Source organism: Lycium ferocissimum, chromosome 2, assembly GCF_029784015.1.
Source record: "Lycium ferocissimum isolate CSIRO_LF1 chromosome 2, AGI_CSIRO_Lferr_CH_V1, whole genome shotgun sequence".
In the NCBI taxonomy this organism is placed as follows: Eukaryota; Viridiplantae; Streptophyta; class Magnoliopsida; order Solanales; family Solanaceae; genus Lycium; species Lycium ferocissimum.
This window is the reverse complement of record NC_081343.1, coordinates 24,970,913-24,989,857: the sequence shown is the minus strand read 5'-3', so window position 1 is coordinate 24,989,857 and position 18,945 is coordinate 24,970,913.

The window sequence follows — 18,945 nt, the reverse complement described above, 5'->3', positions numbered from 1 at the left end:
GAAAAAGTTTTGCCTGTATCATACAGGAGCTATGGGGCATGACATTGAAGAGTGCTATGCATTCAAGCTCGAGCACAAGATCAGTACACAAGAGATCTTGGTCATCCTCCCACCACAATACTGAGCGGAAAGTGAAAATGTGAGAGAGCGAGTTCGTAAGGATAGCGACTCGCAGAACCATATTTTTGGGTAGATATTAGGTGTCCCCACTTTTGCACATAAAAAGTTACCTCCTCCCCTATAAATATTGTAAGGAATCGCGCCGACTAGACGTCTCTATGGAAGGATACACGGGAAGCCCTAGCCGGGCCTGGTCTGGGGATGTCTTTAGCTAGGATTATCCCAAAGGATATTTAGGAAAGTGTATATCCTTCTTTTGTAAAATGAACTATGATAGGGCCTGATTTCCCCTGGTGGAATACATAGGCAGTCTATGTAAGACTCGGCCCTTACATAATATAAATTATAACTCCCCCATTTGTTTAAATTCTATAACAGGGAAAGGTTTGCCAAAGTAAGTCAACCATAAAGCCCATTAAACCAAGCTTTACCCAAACATCAAAGGCCCATAAACGTCCGAACCTTTAGAACAAATGATCAAGAGTATTCAAGCTTTAATGTATGACTTTATGTGTTATGTACGCTTTAAATATCAATATACGATATCTTGCTTTTATATTTTTATGACAAGTAACTAACTTTGTCTATCGTTGAGTTATTCTTATCTTATAGAACGAGGCCGATTAGCGTAGTACTGAAAGCTGGCATACTTCACGGATCCAAAGTCGCGTTAGCATCCTTCTCAGATAAAAGGAAAAAAAAGATGACTAGTACGCCCGATAATGGAAATGAGCTCGCTCTCCGTGACAGAGATACCCAAGACCCACAGGAAGCATCATCTCAAGAAGATGTGATCACGACATTACTGAGTGCCGTCACGGCCCTCCAAGAAAAGGTGGAGAAATGAGGCAACAAATGCGGACAAGGATGCCTCGACTGAGGGAAGAAGGCCTCCCCCTTCTTTCTCATCATTAAGCTCCCCAATACCTAATCACTTTCCCATATATCCACCAGGAACCATCCTACCTCCACTAAACTTCACCAACCCTATCCACGCTAGTCCCTCTCACCACACCCCACCGCCAACGAAATACACCCAAATCCCAGGGACTACTCGCTCAGTCCCCTCTTGCCAGGTTCCCGGGACTGTAGTCGTCAATCTGGCGAGCCAAGTACGTGCTGCAGCTCCACCAACTGTGCAGACCACCACTGCCCCACTCAACCATACCACCCACCAAGTATCATTCTTCACTCCAAATGTCCCAAATGAATCCTCCCCACTGCATAAGGAGCTAGACCATTATGAGGAAATGGAGAGGGCTGGAGGGCCGAACAGGATAAACGCGAGAAAGATATGGAGAAGAAGATGGAGGAATTACTGGAAAAATCCAACCGGTCTGTAATGAAGGCTCCAGGTCTAAGATATGATGACCTGTGCATGCATCCGAATTTGGACCTACCAGAAGGGTTCAAAATCCCAAAATTCGAAACGTTTAATGGGACAAGGAATCCCAAGGCATACCTCCGATCCTACTGTGACCAGTTGGTCAGAGTGAAGAAAAATGAACCTCTGATTATGCGATTATTCAGTCGTAGTATGACAGGATAAGTCGCTAAGTGGTTCGCAACTCAAGATTTGCGCCAATGGCATACCTGGGAGGACATGGCAGGATTTTTCATGGAGAGATGTCACTTTAATGTCGAAACGGTACCCGACTGCTACTACCTTGAAAAAGTAAAGCAGAAATCAACAGAAAATTACAGGGAGTTTGCCAGCAGGTGGATGGCCGAGGTAGCCCGTGTGTAGCTACCGATGTGTGAGGAAGAGTTAGTCTCTGTGTTCATTAGATCCTAGGAGCCTGATTTCTATGACAGAATGCTATTTATGGCTGGGAGACCATTCGCTGAGTTGGTCAAAATGGGAGAGGCCATAGAAGATGGTCTCAAATACGGAAAAATAGTTACTGTCTTTAATAAGGCATCTGGACAAGCTACTGTAGGAATCTTCCGCAAGAAGAAAGAGGATGTGGCAAGCATATCCCACACTCCAAACCCAAGCCCAAAAGAACCACAATCCTCCCACATAACTGTACCCCTCATAAATTATCCAACACCTGTGTATTACGCACAACCAAGCTTCACCACCATTGTACCAGCCTACACGGCTCCGCCTAGCATCCGTGTGTCTGCTCCCACTTACCAAACACCGCCACAACAAACCTACCAACCACCACCTTAATAAAATTAGCGCCCACCACCAAATAACCCACCACAAGCATATCAACCACCTCAGAATTACCAAAACCAATCACCACCCCAACATACAATGCTCCACGTCCTGCCTTCGAGAGGAGGACAGTAAGAGAACTCACCACACTCCTCGAGCCTAGGGCTCGGCTCTTTGAGAGGCTATTGGCCGCCGGCTTGATCCAAAAGGTCCTCCCAAAACTAGCACAGCCGAGGAACAGATTTTACAGGGCTGATCAAACTTGTGCTTACCATTCAGGAGGAAATGGGGACAGCAAAGAAGACATCATAAATCTCAAGCACAAAATTCAGGATCTGATCGACAAAAGGGAAATCATTCTGGAGGCCGCAGCTCCCAATGTGAACACAAACCCAACCAGAGGGACATGACGGGCACCTGAAGCTAACCTACCGAGCACCTCTGAACATACATTTCATAATCATTTGTAGGTGGGTCACAAAGCTAACTCATGGACGTCATGATAACAACGAGGTTAGAGAGATCTCAAATTTATAATTAAAATATAAGAAGTGCGGAAGCAAATATAGAAAAGAATCTAAAAACTAGAAAATAAAAGATATGGAAAATTCGAAGGAACAATCCACGAATTTCCAAGAACGTAAGTTCTAAAGTCTTGACAAGATCCAAGTAACAACGTATAGATTTATAGGAAGAAATCTAACGCCTTTACTTGAGAAAACAAATCAAAAATAGTAGATTCGGATCCTGACCGCTTTGTGAGTAACTTAATACAACAATTAGTATTTAGAACTAATCGCCTTCGAAAGAATACCAAAAAGAAATCAAAGATATCAAAGAAGAAATTATCTTACTACCTTGAACTAAGAACTAGTTAGGTTGAAAGATAAAATCCTAAAGTAATGCCACAAAGGTTCAAAAGAACTCTCAATATAATATATTCTTCAAAATCGATTTACAATGAATGACAATCACCCCTTTATATAGTTGTAAAGAAGGAGCTAGTCAAAATAGAAATAAATGGGAATTATCTTCCCTAGAAGCATAGAAGATTTCCCACACTTGGACCAAGGCAGTCAACATAGATTAAAACAACCTAGAAGACTACCCACACTTGGACCAATGCAAGTCAACATAGATTAAAACAACAATTAAATATTTATTCTAGAAACTAATATTTGGGCTAATTTGAAATGCTTTGGAAACTTCTTCTTTTGGGGCTGATTTGGGCCTCATTTCATCTCACTTTGGACTTTAATTTGGGCCTCCAAATAGGTGTAAGACTTGAGGAAAAAATCTGAATAGGGCTGGAGCTCTTCTGCCATCACAAGACAATTTTTTAATTGCTAATTGAAGCCCGTTGATCTTGACATAACATTTCCTTGTCCTTCAATGGAGTTGAGCTTCCATGGCTGCTATCATTCTCCCCCTCTTAAAGAAGATTCGTCTCGAATCTTAGTGGTGACCTTATTTACTATTTAATGAATTTGAGCTTTCATGGTTGCTATCATTCTTCCTCTCTTAAAGATGATTCTCGTCCTTGAATCTTGATATTTTCCTGCAACCAACATGATAATCACAATAAGTAGAAAAACACAACAACCACTTGGTATGAGTAACACAAGGTAGTGACCATGCAACCATTTAATCCACTTATTATTTTTATGCACAAACACTCCTTTTAAATGTCCAAGTATAACATCAGCCTAACGGAAAATGTAATCACCAACACGAGCACTAAAAACACAATTCATAAGCTCTTTAAACTGCAGAGGGTCATTAGCTAGACCAAAAGCGTATGGATACAAGGAAAACATACCATATTTGCTCTTGCTAAATAATTTAACCTCACTATTAGATATACCATAATCAAGATACGGATCAAAAGTACTTTCCTCAAGAAGTGTCTTGGAATAAACACAAAAAAAGGATCGACGAAACAAGATAAAGATATTGTGAAATTAGCAATATGTGAGCACTTATCCTTTTCCACACTTGAGTGACTATATCCTGCATTTAGCTCAACTTCCTTAATATCTAAGACACCAAAAGCTTCATGCGTCTCATTATCTCCATTGGGAATTTCACCATCTTTTCTTCCTTCATTGGTATCCCAAAGTGGACAAAAATAAACTGCAAACTCATCTTTATTATCATCCCACAATGGGTTATCACACAATTTAAAACCTTGACTAATGAGATTAGTCATATCCCTTCCATTGCTACAACTAAAAGACTACTAGCATAGTGCACATTAGACATGAATGAGTTCTCATCAACAAGCGCATCACTAGAGTCAAATAAAGAATGACCTAAACAAGGAGCATAACTCTCATCCATAGGTGATGAAACAACGATTCAAAAATTGAATTATCATAACTCTTACCTACAATTCCTTCACATTCAATGGCTTTTAAAGCACATAAAGTATTAGGTTTAGCCATTTTACCACAAGTTGCTTCCTTAAAGGATCCTCTACCTTGGTCTACATGTGATGCAGCACTTGAAAATTTTGAGGAATCTTCTTGGCAACATAAGATCTTTTATCTCTTTTCTTTGCTGTTCTAAAGACCGCATGGGCGCTTGTTCCGAAACCTGCAATGTAGATTCAAAAACACTAGAAAGACAAAGAGTAAGGAGGTTAGAAGATAAACAAGAACCATTCCCACTTAAGCTCTCTTTTGATTCTCTCAATTCTTGTAACAAAACACTTTTTGTTCTAACATCTCTGCCTTCACTCTCATTCTTTTCACTCTTGCTTTTGTTTTTCTCTCCATTCTTTTCTTATGACAACTCACTCGCTTTTCTCAACTGAAACTTTCCTTTTTCCTCTCTTGAGTTTCCATTTTGCACTCCCTTACTCCCCCCCCAATTTTGTATCTCTCTTCCTTATCATTTTCTTTTTCACTCAGTTCTTTTATTCTCTCATCTTCTCTTTTTCTGGAGGTTTAGGAACTTCTGTTAGTGTAAGAGAAATTACACATGATGAAGAGTCACTCTTTTGTTCACAACTTGACTCCTCCTCTTGGAAGATTACATACTTAACCATCGTATTGGAACGAATAGGACTTTTGGAGTTAGCTTCATCTTGGGACGGTGTTATAGAATGAATGCGCCTCGATTCCTCCTTTAAATCACTCCACGTCAAAAGTAGCCGATTAAATTTCACCCAATGAGGGTTACGATAATCATCGACTAACTTCCGTAATTTCAAGGACAATGCCCTTGCGGCAAACTCCAATTTTTCCATCTCCCAAAAATTGTTACAAGCAAATATATGCTCCATATAATATTCCCATCGTAGGTAAGTTTCTTTACTAGCACATGCACAATCTTGGTAGTACCACATGATTACTACCGCACTTGGCCAACCCTTCATAATCATAGATTCTTGCAATTGTGAAAGACATAGTTATTTTAAAGAAATGTATCACTCAGTTTATTTATTTTTTTGGCTTTTTCCCTCAATTATTCTCACGCACTCTTGCCTTTTTCCCCTCAAATATAACCTTTGGAAAAATACTTTGTAGATTTATAATTAAACCCCACTTGTATCAAGCCCTTAGTAGTAAAATAAGGAATTTTGGGGCACTAACCAATCCTAGAAAGAATTAGAAGTTAGTTGAAACAAGACTCGAACAAAAAGGACTTTTTTTTAACAAGATAAAAGGAGTAAGAAAAAAAAATTGATTGCTTCATATCTTTAAAGATCTAGGATCCCCACTTCTTGTTTTCTATCTTAATCTTTAGAAAAAAAATTTACGGAAGAAATTTCTTGAAGAGCAAGCACTAAACTTTTTTTTTTTCTTTTTTTTTCGTCACTGTTCACTGCTACAGTACTTTTTTTAAAAAAAATTGCTTTTTTTTCGCTCTTTTTTTTTTCTTCAAGAAATCCCCTAGATTATCAAGAATGGAATCTTGATAGAACCGCTCTGGTGCCACTTGATAACAACGAGGTTAAGGAAATCCCAAATTTATAATTAAAATATAAGAAGTGCGGAAGCAAATATAGAAAAGAATCTAAAAACCAGAAAATAAAAGATATGGGAAATTCGAAGGAACAATCCACGAATTTCCAAGAACGTAAGTTCTAAAGTCTTGACAAGATCAAGTAACAACGTATAGATTTATAGGAAGAAATCTAACGCCTTTACTTGAGATAACAAATCAAAAATAATAGATTCGGATCCTGACCGCCTTGTGAGTAACTTAAGACAACAATTAGTATTTAGAACTAATCGCCTTCGAAAGAATACCAAAAAGAAATCAAAGATATCAAAGAAGAAATTATCTTACTACCTTGAACTAAGAACTAGTTAGGTTGAAAGATAAAATCCTAAAGTAATGCCACAAAGGTTCAAAAGAACTCTCAATATAATATATTCTTCAAAATCGATTTACAATGAATGACAATCACCCCTTTATATAGTTGTAAAGAAGGAGCTAGTCAAAATAGAAATAAATGGGAATTATCTTCCCTAGAAGCATAGAAGACTTCCCACACTTAGACCAAGGCAGTCAACATATATTAAAACAACCTAGAAGACTACCCACACTTGGACCAATGCAAGTCAACATAGATTAAACCAACAATTAAATATTTATTCTAGAAACTAATATTTGGGCTAATTTGGGCTGCTGGAAACTTCTTCTTTTGGGGCTGATTTGGGCCTCATTTCATCTCACTTTGGACTTTAATTTGGACCTCCAAATAGGTGTAAGACTTAAGGAAAAAATCTGAATAGGGGGAGCCTCTTAAATATCACAAGATAATTTTTAATTGCTAATTGAAGCCCGTTGATCTTGACATAACATTTCCTTGTCCTTCAATGGAGTTGAGCTTCCATGGCTGCTGTCACGTCATACTCTGTAAGGGCATATATCGTAAGATGATGGCACATCTGTATATAATCATCAACAACTATGCCCATACACATAAGCCAACAAGGCGACCAAAATATTATATAACAATATAGACTGATAAGGCTATGGACCATCTGTTACACCCCTCGTCTTCGTCGCAAGCAGTCCTTGGCTTATGAGTGTTCTATACCCTTAGTATGGGAATTCGTATCTAAGTTTTTGAGAAATTAAGTGCCTTACCCCGCGTGTACCAAAATGTAAGTATACGTTCTTTGCGATTTGATAGGAATTGAAGCTAAACGAATCGAATTGACGCGGGCCGGAGCGACTCATGAGAGTCCACAGAACTCAGTCACCACTGACGGGCCATCGACATGTCGACACGCTGTCATGGTGCACCATCCCTGCTCCGCCGCCTCTGAAGTTTTAGGTGGCAGGTCGACGGAGCACGTCGACGAACCGTCGACCCACCGTCGACCCGCACCACTGGAACTTCTTAGTTCCATTTATATATATTTGACCCTCACGTTTTATTCTCATTATTTTCCACTTCCAAAATCAGAGAAAGTCCTAGAATATTCCTCTCAATATTGTCCATCATCATAGTGAATATTTAGCAAGATCTGAGCCCCGTAAACCCGAGCTTGTGAAGGGAAAGTTGCTCCTAGGGTTCTATTGGAGTTGTTAAGCTTTGGGATTGGAGTTGAAGTCTGATTCTTGGAACCCTAGATTCCTCAAGGTATGTATATGATTCCTACCTTTGTGTTTAAGTTAATTATCACGAGTTTTATTGGTCTTAAGTAAAGAGAATTATAGCTATGAAAGTTGTAAGTTGAATAAGGGTAGAGTTGGACTTGAGGGCTATTCTGAGGAATAATTTGGAGCAGAATTGATCATATTTTGATATGTAAGTATTGATATGGTTGTTGTTAGTATTGTTGTTGACATTCAAGTTAAATTGCAAATTGAGGAATTATTGAGTTATGAAGGAGATGTTGTCCGAACTTTATTAAGTCCCTTTTTCACTTGAATTGGATGCTAAGTGTTATAAGGGTCTAATTGTGGCCTATGTCATCTTGGTTGTAGACTTACGAGTTCAAGAAGTAGACGTTGGACGAGTAGGTATGTTAAGGCTGTCCCTTTTATTCTTTTAGCATGATCCTTATTATCTGAACGAACAAGTGAGCGAGCGAGTTCCAAAGACTCTACTGTTAGATGGTACAGGATTCATCATATCCTTGATCCCTTACGTTCATGTTCATGACTTCTAGAGATCTTTTATTATCTAGAGTAATCCGGAGTATATCTTTCATGAGTCCTTTATGCATTATACATATATATATATATATATATATATACACACATACATGTACAACTATTTTTTTGCACCGCGCCTATATGGCCAGGCAGTATAACACCGTGCCTATATGGCCAGGCAGTATAACACCGTGCCTATATGGCTGGGCAACACCACTAGTGGGCGGCGTGAGTTGACTACCGTCCCGGAGGCGGGATGCCCGGACGCGGGATGATGATGATGACACCGCACCTATATGGTCGGGTATTTTACTATATATATATATATACACACACAGAGATGTCATGATTTTTACAAGAGTGCATGCATATCATACACCACAGAGGTATCTTCAGTCATGTAGATGCATTCAGACAGTCAGTTTGTTTATGAGTTTCAGATTCCTTTTATGATTCTTATGTATATGTTACTCTTATACCTTGCATGTCAGTACATTGTCCGTACTGACTTGCCTTTTTCTCGGGGGCTGCGTTCATGCCCGCAGGTATAGGTAGACAGACAAGCGGTCCAGCCCAGTAGGACATTTCTCCAGCGGTGGTCAGTGCGCTCCACTTGATCTGGAGCAGTAGTTCATTTTAGTATGCTACTTTTGAGATATAGATATGCATATGGGTATGACGGGGCCCTGTCTTGTCCTTTCGATTGCTTTTATTCCAGTAGAGGTCCGTAGACAGTTATGTGTAGATGACTTGTTACGTAGCCTTGTCAGCTCCTATTCTTTTGTGTACAGTTCATGTGGCAACCTAGTCGCTTGCATTGTTGACTTCGGATATATATATATATATATATATATATATATATATATATATATATATATATATATATATGTAGATGACTTGTTACGTAGCCTTGTCGACTCTATTCTTTTGTGTACAGTTCATGTGGCAACCTAGTCGGCTTGCATTGTTGACTTCAGATATATATATATATATACACACATATGCACAATTCTTGATACTGTTCTTTCATGAGTCAGTTTAATCCAGATTGAGTTGCTTGTGGGCCCTTATTATGTAGTATTATCCAGGTATGAGTATAGGGGTGTTTGGTCACTAGTGATCAGGCACTTATCGTGACTCATCGGTTTAGGTCGTGACAGAATTTGTATCAGAGCAGTTCCGTCCTAGGGTTGTCTACATACCGTGTCTAGTAAAGTCTTCTTTATGGGTGTGTCGTGCACCACACTTATAAACAGGAGGCTACAGGACATTTAGGAAATTGTCATTCTTTCTCTCTTAGATCGTGAGATAGAGCCGTGTGTTAAGAGTTCACTTCTTAATAGTTTGTTCTGATTTCAGCGATGCCTCGCAAGAAAGCTACAGCTACCCAGAAGGGCAAGAGAGTGGCTGGTGAGGCCACTAGCCGTACTCAGAGGGCTACCAGGGCTCGGGGCGAGTCTCAGAGTGAGAGCCCATCTCAGACTTCGCATACACCGCCTCCAGCACCTGCCCCAGTGCCCCCAGTTCCTCAGCCAGATGCACCGGGCCAGGATATGCGAGATGCTATACAGTTATTGACTAGATTGGTAGCCGCTCAGGCTCAGCGATAGGGAGTTGGTGTTGATCAGGGAGACCGAGCTGGTAGTGCGAGGGTTAAGACTTTCCTTGGGTTAGATCCTCCAGAGTTTTCTGTGTTAAAGCAAAATATGGATCCTCAGGACTTTATTGATAGTATGCATCGGACTTTAAGGGTTATGCATGTCGATGATATTGAGTCAGTGGAGCTGGCATCTTATAGGCTCCGTGATGTTGCAGTGTAATGGTATCAGGCATGTGAGCTGTCTAGGGGAGAAAATGCTCCTCCAGCCGTTTAGCGAGAGTTTTCAGATGCTTTTATTCATCATTATTACCACTAGAAGTCCGACGGGCCCGAGCAGATAGGTTCTTGCGTATTGACCAGGGCAGTATAAGTGTTCGGGAGTATTTTGTACACTTTTATTCCTTGGCTAGATATGTCCCAGCCATGGTGGCTGAAATGGAGGATCGAGTTCATCGCTTCATGGCTGGTCTAGGGCCACATTTGATAGATGAGTGTACGATAGCTGCATTATAGCCGGGCATGGATATTTTCCATATACAGGCACATACACAGAATTTAGAGGACCGCAAGCGTCAGCGGAGGACAGAGCGCGAGCGTGATCGGAGCCATGGTAAGAGGGCTAGATCCTTAGATATTGCGGGTGAGTTCAGGGGAGGACAGAGACAGCAGCATTTTCGGTATTCATTTCATTCAACAGGGAGCGAACCTCTGCGATTTTCAGGCCTTAGATTTGATCGGTCTTCTTATTCTGAAGTGGGATAGAGTTCTAAAGCACTAGGTTCTCAGCATAGACCAGAGTCAGGCCAAATGAGACCACCTGCACCGCAGTGTGCCCAGTGCAGTAGATTACATTCTGGACAGTGCCGATGGGGATCAGATGATTGTAGCCAGCAAGGTCATGTGATGAGAGAGTGTCCGTCGAGGGGTGGTGTAGGCATTGTTCAGCCCATCGGGTCCGTACCTGGTTCTTCTTCATCAGTACGCCCCTTAGGACAAGTTTCTAAGACACCAGCGGGATGCGGTAGAGGAATGAGTGGAGTATCTAGCTCAAGTGGGCCTCAGTACCGCATTTATGCATTAGCCGGTAGACAGGATCGTGAGTCGTCTCCTGATGTGGTTATAGGCATATTATCAGCTTCTTCCTATAAGGTATACGCACTGATTGATCCAGGCTCAACCTTATCATATGTTACTCCATTTGTTGTTGGCAAGTTTGGGATAGAGCCTGAATTGATTGAGCCATTTGAGGTGTCGACACCAATTGGTGATCCAGTTGTAGCTAGGTAAGTATATCGAGGCTATGTTGTGATAGTTTGTAACTGCCATACCCTAGCAAACTTGATCGAGTTAGACATGATTGATTTCGATGTTATTATGGGCATGAATTGGTTGGCTTCCTGTTATGCTAATGTCGATTGTAGAACAAAGATAGTTCGATTCCAGTTTCCTGATGAGCCAGTCCTAGAGTGGAAGGGTAATGCTACTTCACCGAGGGGTAAGTTTATTTCCTACCTTAAGGTAAGGAAGATGATTAGAAAGGGGTATATTTATCACTTAGTTCGGTTTCAAAATATGCAGGCAGAGTCACCGACCCTTCAGTCTGTCCCTGTGGTCAATGAGTTTCCGGAGGTATTTCTGGATGAGCTTCCAAGCATTCCACCGGAACGGGAGATCGATTTTACTATTGATCTACTGCCACATACTCAGCCAATATCTATTCCTCCTCATAGAATGACACATGCAGAATTGAAAAAATTAAAGGAGCAGTTGAAGGATCTTCTTGAGAAGGGCTTTATTAGCCCCATTACATTGCCTTGGGGAGCACCAGTATTATTTGTAAGAAAGAAGGATGGTTCTTTACGAATGTGTATTGATTATCAGCAATTGAATAAAGTGACTGTAAAGAATAAGTATCCACTTCCAAGGATTGATGATTTAATTGACCAGTTGCAAGGCGCTAAATATTTCTCGAAGATAGATCTGAGGTCGGGATATTATGAGGCTAGGATGAAGGAGGAAGATATTCCCAAGACGGTATTCAGGACTAGATATGTGCACAACGAGTTTCGTGTCATGTCATTCGGGTTAACTAGTGCTCCAGTCGTATTCATGGATTTGATAAATTGTGTATTCAGACCCTTCTTAGACCCGTTCGTGATCGTATTTATAGATGATATTCTAGTTTATTCACCGTCAGTAGCTGACCATGCAAATCATCTACGTGCAGTGCTTAGAGTTCTTCGAGATAGAGAGCTATATGCAAAGTTTTCTAAATGTGAGTTCTGGCTGAACTCTGTGCTTTCCTTAATACAAATATACTCCATAAAACATCCTACACGTTGTTTACCCGATTTCTCAATCAACTAATTCATTATACGACTATTTAGTAGCTCTATCTTCGTAAGTAAACCTAAATCAATATCAATAAGGAGAGATTCATACCTTGTTCTCACTAAAACCGCAATATCTTCAATATTCACTTTGAATCCAAGCCAAGACCCACAGCAATACGATACTATAATCACAACTATACGCTATCCAAACCTAAATCCCGAGATTTCACTTGATTTACGCTAAAATTTTATGGGCGGAAGTTGGGAGAATGTTCCAGAGGGTTTGGGATATATTTGGAGGGTGGATAGTGAAAATGAGGGGTAAATCCCCTTTTGCTTCATTTTAGAGTCGGTTTACACCGACCTAAAATTTACTCTGCGTGTTCGCGCAGCCTTGTGGTGCGTTCGGGCAGAGTTACTTAGCGCTTCTCTGCGCAGCCTTGTGGTGTGTAACACCCCGAAAATTTTAATCTAACACTTGAATTTTCGATTGACCATATCTTGATAGTAAGGGTATATTTTACTTTGCACTTCCTAAACGTGAATTTGACAATGTTTGGAACTTGTTTGAAGTGTTACGGTGTAGTTATGTAAACTACTCCTACTTTTATTATCTTAAGTGAATTAAGAAATGGAATAGATATTTAATATTTTGGGCAGCCACCCTTTCATATTATCCAAACATAAAAGTTTGGGCAGCCACCTTTTCTTTTCATCCTTATCCAAGGAATATATAATATCTTTTGGGCTCATATCTCTCCACCTCCTCAAATTTCGTTTTCTCCAGAAAAAGGAGACCCAAAACTTCTCTCCTCCCATAAAATTCTCCCACTAAATCACCAACAAGACTTGTTTTGGTTGAGCCACAAGCTACTCCACACTTTTGAGGTAAGTTTACCAAACCCGTTTTTGAACTGGACAGCTGTTAGTAGTTTTAGCATATCTCCTTGGATAAAATTTCGTTTTAAGAGAGCCAAGTTGATCTGGAAATCTATTTCATAGATCTACAACTTTTGTTCAGGCTCGAAAACCTAGTTTTGCTTGTATTTATTCGAAAAAGGGTGATGAAGTACAGGGCAGGTGCTGCCCAGATTTCCGTTTCACAATCCCTCCATGTACTACTGTTGGTATTTTGAGCATCTCTTTTTGTACAAAACTGATATAGGGGTGATTTAAATTTCTCTAGAACCCCAAGACATATATCTACAACTTTCGTCAAGACCACAAAGTCTAGTCTTGCTGTTTAGCCCTTTGAAACTGAGCCACAATACAAGACAGTGGTACTGTCCAGAATTTCTGTTTAGATAGCTTATGGTGATTTTCACTGATATCATGTTTAGTTTCGATGTGCTGAAACCATTGAACTTAAATAGATATTTGATTGTGTATTTAAGGTATATATACTCTTGTACAAGCTAAGGGAAATTGGCTAAGGAAGTCGACATATTTATTTGATCATTGCTTTGCGGATTTATAACTTCTTGATGTTTGTTTGAGCTTTAGAAGCACTAAAGCTCCAAGGTTTGCACCTAAACTTGAACTTTTCTTTCAATTTATTTTGTTTGAGATATTGTTAGAATCTTGAATCTTGGTTAAATAGTATCTACTTTAAATTGTTGTCATATTGATTTTGTTGTTACTTTAATAGTTTACTTGCTTTGTTGGTTGAGAAAGAATATCTTGAGACACTTCAATATGATAACGTTATGATTGAGGGTATAATTTTTTAATTTTGTTATGAGTATGTTAAAATCACATTGGTGTTATGTGAAGTATTTTTGTAAAACGACTTCATTCGCCCACACATATGGATTGCTTCAGCATTATTGCATTCTTGTCGGGACATTATCCTTCTTGTGATAGTGACCTTGTCACTTATAATGACATACCTCATGGTATTGTTCGGATCTTGCCCATCTTGATTTTGGATTTACATTTCATCTTGACGATGGACTTTTGTCCATTTTAGAGTATGAGTGGAAAGCCACTTTCAACATGGCTCTTGATTCTCTTGATTATTGGGTGACGACCCTTCTTGATTTTGAATCGTGCAGATCTTGACTTTGGATTTACATTTCGTCTTGATGATGAGCTTTTGCCCATTTTCGGGTATGAGTGGAAAGCCACTTTAAACATGGCTCTTGATTCTCTTGATTATTGGGTGACGACCCTTCTTGATTTCGGATCTTTCCCATCTTGACTTTGGATTTACATTTCGTCTTGATGATGGACTTTTGTCCATTTTCGAGTATGAGTGGAAAGTCACTTTCAACATGGCTCATGATTCTCTTGATTATAGGTGACAACCCTTCTTGATTTGGGCTTCGGTCCTTCTTGTTATTTGATTATGCTTGAAGTGATGGCATGACGTATGTGTTGGGCAAAATTAACTAACTGAATGACTTTCTCGAATTAGCTTGGGAAGCTTTCTTGACACTCGAGATATGAATATTATTATTTGGAACTACTTCTTGGGTTGATATTTGATTCTCTTGAATATCGTATATAGCTTACTTTGATAAGTCTATTCCTTGAATTTAGTTCTTGGACTCATTTTTGATACGTAGCTCACTATTAAATTAACTAATTGAATGACGTTTCATGAATTAGCTTCGAAAGCTTTCTTGACACTTGGTATTTGAACTATCTTATGGTTTGGTGGTTCTCTTAAAATGTCGTGCATTGATTAAGTACTTGATGATAAATTGGATAAGATTATGTCTTGAATTTACTTCTTGCACTCACATTTGATACATAACTCGCTATTCAATTAACTAATCGGTTTTGAATTAGCTTTGGAAAGCTTCTTGACATTTGAGATTTTGAATATTGATATATTGAACTATTTTATTATTTGATATTTGATTCTCTTGAAACAAGTGTACCTTCATTAAGTACTTGATGATGATTTTGATATGCTCATTTCTAGAATTTATTTTTGTACTCCTTACATAGCATACTTTTTGGTACGAAATGTTAGTTAAGTTTATGTGCCACTAAGCTTTATGCTTAGCGATAGTTTGTTACTATCGTAGGTGAGGGAGACTTAAGGATGACCATTTGAAGTGGACTATTTGGAAGCTTAGATGAAGATCACATTTGCATGAGTATGTTCGTATTGTATACTTTTGGGGACTTGTACGTGATCCCTGGGATACACTTAAATATGCACTTTTGAATGAAATTTGGGTCATGATGCTAATATTTTGTAACTTGATTTTGTTGAATGACTTGACTATTTTGGGAGTGTCCATGCCCAAGTCTTGTAATATTTTAAATTCAGTACTTATGTTGAACTTGGGAAACTTAACTAGTTTGTATTTGAGATTGGGAGTTGAATTCATGCTTGGTATGAGCCTTGGATGTTGTAGCATGAAAATATTTCTCTACTATGTGTTTGATGAATTCTAAAGTGTTGATTTAACTCAAACTAGGTGTTGTCCATTTTTATGATTGGATATTTCTTTTTTTTTTTTAAGTCCTACTATGTTGAGATGTTGTATTTTGAAATTTGTTCACATGGGCGTATTTCCGCTACTAAATTATTGTGAATATCTTATTAAATAAATTTCTTCTGAATGTTGTAAGTATGAAATTTGCTTTTGTTTCGTAAGTGGCATTCTCCCAAAGGGGGCGCAACAAGTTTTGGTATCAGAGCCTTAGGTTTGAGATACTGGGACTTTTGTTGTGACTTGTTGGTACACTTGTTTCTTTTTAACATGTTTTGTTGCTTGTATTGTGCATATGCATCCTGTACATGTCCCTAATGCAATGTGATCTTCTCTTCTATAGGAACTAAGACATGGCCTCCTCTTTAATAGAGCTAATGAGGATATTGATCAATGTTTTACAAACTATCATGTTTCTCATCACTTGCATTTTCTAGAGGTGTGATACTTACGAGACTTGATTTTAATGTGCTTGTCGGAAATCTTTTGGGTCACCAGGTTGTTGTTAACCAAGTTAATAAAGATTATCCTTTCATGATTAAAAATCTAATTTTCTCTGTAGACTTGATTGCAATGCCTTTTCAAGACTGGTCACCATCATCCGTACAACAAAATATAGGCCGACAAGGCTATACAACATCTATATACATAATAACTATCTACAAGCTCTAAAGAGTACATAAACGTCATAAGGTCAAGACGGGGCCCCGCCATACCCATATATACACAAAAATCATACCAAAATAAGACAGCAACTCCGGAACAAGTGGGGTGCTCCAATACCAACGCTGAGCGGGGGAACCTACTGATGTGCACTGTCACCCTGTCTATCAGCACCTGCGGTCATGAAACACAGCGTGCCCAGGCAAAGGGACGTCAGCACGAATAAAGAACCGAGTATGTAAGGCAGATAACAACATAAGTGAGACATGAAGATAACATAGGATAAGAAGATCAACTTGAACATCTGAAATGCCTCTGATGACATGATACGCATAAGTACAGTATATATGCGTATATAATGCCTCGTACATATATATGAGTATATAACGCCATCAAGCCTCTGTGGGCATCATCATCGTAATAACCAACATATCAATGGCATGTATATAACGCCGTTGTACACACACATGCGTATATAACGCCGTCACACCTCTGTAGGCATCATCATAGTAATATCATATGTATATAAATGTATATGAATGATAAAGGAACATTTTGAGCCAATCGGAGTGATGTAAGGTCGCTGCACCTCCGATTAACATTATGAAGCTAACATCATCAACATATTACATTTAAGGATCAATGAAAAACATGACAAGGATCAGTAACACTATATAGAAGACAAGAACATAAGTTTCTAGCGTTTCTAAGAATGGAGTTGTTATGAGTATTGTTCGTTTACGTTTCGTTTCGTTAGGAATCATGTCAAGAGAACAAAAGAAGGTGCCTTAAAATACCTCGATCTCCTTGTCTCCACAATACTTTCAACGCAGCCCATAGTACAACTTAATCTATATTAATACAATAAGGTCCATGATTAATGCCATGAAGGGACTTATTTAGAATCTCTAAGTAAGTAACTAGTCTATAAATTTGGGCAGCACCTCCCCTATAACTTTGACTTCCTCCAACTCCGCACACCAACAACAATAACCCGAGCAACACAATAAGAACAACATCAACAATAAGGTACAGTATATCATTAACAAGCCATCAACATATCACGACGAGCTGCTAGCTTGGATTGGAACCAATATAACCCTTGTTACCTCTTATGAATTTCTCATTTTAACTCAACAATATCTATAACAAGATAACAAGTATATTCATATAATTTTCCAGCCTTATATCTCACAAAATAATAAGAAAACAATCCATAAAGTTCAAAGAACCTCAACTAGCAGTTCTAGGTGCTAGTTTATGCTTTCTTCAATTATCTACATCAACCAACACCAAAATAACCTTAAGCACAAGCAAGGAGATGATATACTTACCTTATACAACAACTACAACTCGAAATCCAAGCCCCTCTTAGCTCACAATAACCTTTAATATCACAACAACACCATAAAAGTGTTATTCCTCACTTATTAATGTTGATCTTGGATGAAAACACTTGATTTAGCATTTAAGCATTTAAGCCTTTAAGAACTGACAGAAAGGGTTTTAGGGAGTGTGTGAACGAAGGTTGGATGGTAAATGATCAACAATAACCCTTCAAAAACTTTAAAAACATAACAAAGTCGGCCACTGCCTAGAAGTACGAGAGATGTACCCTATGAAAATATTGTCCATACCTCATTGCACGGTCCGTACATTGTGTCCCAAATTTTGATTTCCGACGAAATGTATTCTTTGCAACTTGTTCGACCCCAAAACCTTAAGATACATTGTAACACCTCGTACTCTAACATAAGCTTTAACCATGATCCTAGACTTGGACATCAAATAAGGAATGTGGGAATTGGAATTTTCCTGTTTAGTTGTGAGTAGTGATTTACGCCCATGAACAAGAGACGTATTTCGGTTTACGGGCCGTAAAACCAAGTCGTAAGCGGTACCAGAGTTTACGAACGTACCGGAATTTGCGGTTGCGTATCATAAGGTTAAATACGGACCGTATTTCATAATACGGGCCGTATTTCACAATACGGGCCGTATTTCAAATCGTAAACTGGAACCAAGAATTTCTGAACATTCTGGAATTTGACATTTTGATGTCCCATGGTTAAATACGGATCGTATTTCATTTTATGACCCGTATTTCAAAATGTATTTGGAATTTGGGAAAACTTCCTTGATGAAAGTTGTAGATCATTGAAATACCTTTCCAACTGTATATTATGGGGGTCAAACGGACATCTTGTGCAAAGAGTTATGGCCATTTTACTGAAGAGACACGGTCTGTCCATATGTCAAAATACGGACCGTATTTCAAAATACGGCCCGTATTTCAAAATACGACGATGTTAACTGGGCCGAAAATCTAATTTTTCCAGAACAGTATATATTCATCCATATCAGTTCTAATCATTATTTTTCATTCCTTCAAGCCCTAGAACGACTTCCTACCCTCTTCCATCATCAAGAACACCAAGGTAAGCCTACTCTAATTATTCTAAATCAATTCTAACACCTATCCTTATAATCTAA